This window comes from Gossypium hirsutum, chromosome D06 (genome assembly GCF_007990345.1).
Source record: "Gossypium hirsutum isolate 1008001.06 chromosome D06, Gossypium_hirsutum_v2.1, whole genome shotgun sequence".
Lineage (NCBI taxonomy): Eukaryota > Viridiplantae > Streptophyta > Magnoliopsida > Malvales > Malvaceae > Gossypium > Gossypium hirsutum.
The window spans coordinates 20399627-20404258 of record NC_053442.1 but is presented as its reverse complement, the minus strand read 5'-3'; the positions used below and the strand labels follow the sequence as shown (position 1 = coordinate 20404258).

At 31.9% G+C, this 4632-nt stretch overlaps 1 long non-coding RNA gene across 1 annotated transcript; it reads right to left on the bottom strand.

The window, feature by feature from the left end:
- Positions 1-281: 281 nt before the first annotated feature.
- LOC107900342 (uncharacterized) lies at positions 282-4203 on the bottom strand. Its single transcript, XR_001684902.2, has 5 exons — positions 4060-4203; positions 1042-3925; positions 880-948; positions 627-806; positions 282-527 (listed from the first exon to the last, which is right to left on the bottom strand). It is a non-coding gene; the product is annotated as an uncharacterized lncRNA (long non-coding RNA).
- Positions 4204-4632: the final 429 nt, after the last annotated feature.

The window sequence follows — 4632 nt, the reverse complement described above, 5'->3', positions numbered from 1 at the left end:
TAGATTTTAAAGTTTTGCCTAATGTATGAAAGTTCAACAGTCCATCTTTATGATTTAAAAAATTGACAATAAACAAAATTAAGTATAATAGTAAAAAAAAGAATCATACACTACTTTCTATTAGCACAGATACCCCAAGAAGTAATAGTCAAAAGATATAAATCATGGCAACAGAAGCATTAGAATCTGTAAATAACATTGCATATAAAGGGAATATAATATCAAAAATCTCAAAGTTTAACATGTTGACATTGGCGTTTTCCAATAATACAAAATGAACATAACACCAAAAATTTCAAATTTTGAGCATTTCACAACTGCAATCTAACTAACAAACTGTCTCTTTCAAGTAGGCCAATGGCTTGATGAGGATGGTTGTGCAAGTCTTGATGAGGCTACAAGCTAAGATGGTTTAGATATTAAGGAAATAGCAGAGGATGTAAGTGTTGAGGAGGCAACAAATTGGGGGAATGTTGGTGCGATTAATAAGGAGGCCTATTTATCATCATTTTCCCTCGTCTTCTAGGCTGCCAAAAAAGGATTTCTTTTCTAAGAAAAATTTATAAATCAAACAAACCAATATCAAAGTAGTAACAATTAAGTTTTGAGGGTTTAAGGACATTTACATTAAGAATTTGCATTCCTGCTGTATTGTTGGTGTAGATGCCTATGTCTTGCATTCTTGTTCTCCCTCCCGCACCAAAGGGTTTACTTCTCATTCCTTTAGTTTCAAGATGTGAGTGAGAAGTAGTTGATATATCCATCCTTAAGGTACGAACTTTCCTTCTACTTGTTCGCTGAGGTACCTACGAACAAATCAACAAAAGAGTTGAATAAATGTGAAAAATTAACAATTGTGAAGTTTGTATCATTCAATACCATTTCATCTATCAATTACTCTGTTGAGGGATACTGTTGTGAGTCAATTCCTTCATTTTGACCTATTTGCTACAAAGAAAGGTAAGAGTAACTGAAGTCATGTCTAATAAGATTAGAGAACCACATGTATAAAATAAAATAAGAAGTTTTAAATAAGCTTACTGATATGTTTTGAGTTGGACTGGTTTTAGAGTTACGACCAACTATCCCACACCTTCAACAAGTCATTTTCATTCCTCTTTTGGATAGCTTCCTTCTATTCGATGTCTCACCCTCTTCCCTTCTCCTTTTATGTTTGGGTCTTCCAATAAGCTTCCTTTTCAAAGGGGGATCGATCGACCCCATTCTAGTGTTCTTCTAGAAATTCTCACTTGGGATAGTGAGAAATGTACAATCGTATAAAATTTGGTACATATCCCTTTTGTAATAATCACTTTCATATTCTTCAACTCTTTGTTCTCTAAACAAAATTACAAATATAACATGTGGGCATGGAATGCCTATTAGATCCCAAGATCTACATGTATACTTCCAGCTTCTAATATCTACAACATAAGTATCCCCATTATAGTCGACCTCATAACCATCTTGCCTATTCCAATAGACATGACAAAAAGAACTTAAATTTTTATGTTCTTTAATTTTTTTACTTATTTTTTAGCATAAATCAATGGACCAATTTTCACACTTTTTCTTATTTTGCACTACCCTATTCATGATGTAGTGTCTAATATCTTCAAAAAAATGGATGATAGATCTAAATCTAGCTCTCATAATTGCGAAGTTGAAGGCCTCACCGAAGTTGTTACTGATTGCATCACACTTTGAATGAGTTTTGAAAAAAGCTTTTGACCAATGTTTTGGTTCCTTCCTCATCAAACTTTCCAAAGCAACTTCTTTTAATTGACCAGTTCTTGCAGTATATTTTTGAAAGAGACCTTCAGTTGTTAAGTTACAAGAAGCCCAAAGTAGTTTATGTAAATAACCACCCCTATTCTCTTTCCTCCTGTTTGCATACATGTGTCTTGCACAGAATCTATGCTCAACATGTGGTAATATCAAGGGCATTTCTTCTAGAAAACCCTTTAAAAGAAGTAAAATTGATTATTATAATATTATTATACACATAACAGTAGTCAAATAAAGAAAAAATATATAGAAATTTCCAACCTTCTGCATATCACTTATTACAATGAAGCCTTTCCCATCTCCCATCTCCAAGTCTGATTGAAGATGTTTCAAGAACCAAGCCCAAGATTCCCTGTTCTTCGCCTCAACAACTACCCAAGCTAAAAGGAAAATTTTGTTGTTACCATCCCTACCCATAACAGCTAAGAGTTCTCCTTTAAACGACCCTTTAAAGTAACAACCATCTAAAGAGAAAACTGGTCTACAAAAGTTTTTAAATCCACCCTTTAGAGTACTGAAACAAATATATAACCTCCTAAACTTAGGGTTCTCAGTAGGAATTGGTCTCACAACTAATAAGTCAAAGTTACCATTTGGATTTACACTTTTCAAAGCAAAAACATAATCAATCGTTAAACTCGTACTCTAAGCTACCTCTTATATGTTCTATATCCCAAGACCTAGCTCTTTGACAAACATTCTTGTTTACTTCTACTTTCAGCTCTTCCTTAGCTAGTCTTTGCATCTTAAATAGCTTTAACCTATGGATAATCTTGATCTTGCTAAAAAAGTGTTTCCATATGAACTTATAATTTGCTTTTTTGTTCTTCAAGATTATGGAATAAGTATGTTCACTATCAAATGTCTTGACCTTAAAGCATCCATCCTCATTATCCTTGGCAACATATATCATCCATGGGCATCATTGAGCTTTGCACTTAGCTCTTGTCCTAAAATTTTCATTTCTAGCTAATTTAAAATCAAATCTATAATGGATAGCATAAGCTGAAAGGGCTTCCTTAAATTGATTAGGGCTCTCAAATATCATTCATATCTTAAATCTTAGCTCAACACTACCCTCATTAAAGAAAATTTTCCTTCTTTTCCTACAAACTAGCTCACCATTAGAATCTGAATCATAGCTACCCACATCATCAGATCCTATATAATCTGTCTCATCCCCAATACCCTCACCATTAACCTCCCTTATTTTATCCTTCTGAAGGCCACTTAGGTTAACAACAAGCTCCAAATCTTCAACTCCCACTGACCTATTTTTCTTTTTCTCTATAAAAACCCTATACTTATTGCTAATATTCACTATCTCATCATCATCATCATCATCATCATTACTAACCCATCCTTCCGTACTTACCTCTTTTGGTTCATTACTTTGAAAGTCACTATCATCCTCATCCTCATTTGCATCTTCACTTATATCACTACTTACCCTTTTAGTATTTACTCCTTCAACCTCACTAGCAGCAATAGTTTCCTTATTTAACTTTGTAGGACCACTAACCCTCTCTCCCTCTAACTCAGGTTCAAGCCTAACACCCTCACCATTTAACTCAAGTTCAATTGAACCCCTATCAACACTAACCCGAGACATTTTCCCTATAGCTTGAGTTTAAAAAAGTAAATTAAAAAAACATAAGATACCACTAATTTACCAACAATCAACAAATATTTCAAACAGTCAACCTAAACCATACTTAAACAAAATTAATTAGCAACAAAAATATAAATTAGATTATACAACAAATATGGTACCTTTTTTGGCCTTTTGTCTCTTAAAAGGTGTGTTCCACTTTCTCAATATAAAATTTCAAGAACCCATTGTTAAGTAATTTGGTATATATACTGATTCAGTCAAGATGAGGAAAAAAAAGATAATAACAAAAACAGATTAATGGTTTAACAATGAATAATTAAAATTAAGAAATTTTCTTTTTGCACCCAATACAACTTTTTAACTGAAAATTTCAAGAACCTACTATCTGCCAAAAAATTACATAAATTAGATTATAAAAATTAATTATAAAAACAATTAAAAAATAGCGTTAGCTTAAGCCTAAACCATACCTTTCTACAACTCATTCAGTTTGCCCAAATCAATTAGGATTTTATGGCTTGCCTAAAATAAAAATCAAATAATTATGGAATTAGAAAGGTTTCAATAATAAAAATGGCAAACAAGGGATCCAAGAAGAAAAAAAGTTCTTCTATGAAACAAGGTTTAAGTAAAAAAAATTGGTTCTTGAAACTTACCCTCCTATCAATTCTACAAAGGGTTGAAGTCTACAAGGGATTAAAGGTTCCCAGAAGGTGATTGCAAAGGTTGATGAATTTTTTGAAGTAAAGTGCGTTGCTGAAATTTTGTTTATTGAATGAGAGTTGCTAAATTTTTTTTGAATGAAATAGGGTTCCTCAAATTTTTTGAATGAAATAGGGTTAGTGAAATTTTTTTATTTTACTTGTCGTTTAAATTTAAGTTAATATGTTTTAATTTTTTAACTATTTTAAAAAGCATTTATGAGTTTTACTAATATTTTGAAAAAATAAATAAATGTCTACGTGGCAAGTTGGGATTGGTTGAATTTTTTTTCTAGCAGGACTAACAGTTGGGGTAAAATGGGTAACGATTTAATAGTTTAGGAACCAGTTTTGACAAAAAAAATAGTTTAGGTACCAATTTGGAAAAACTAGTATAGTTTAGTTACCGTTTTCTTGTTTAAGCCATTTTAAAATTTCAATCCTAGCCAAACAGTATTTGTTAAATTCATTAAGTTCTATTATTTTCAAAAGGCTTAAATAAAAAATTAGCCTTAAACCATGCCACTT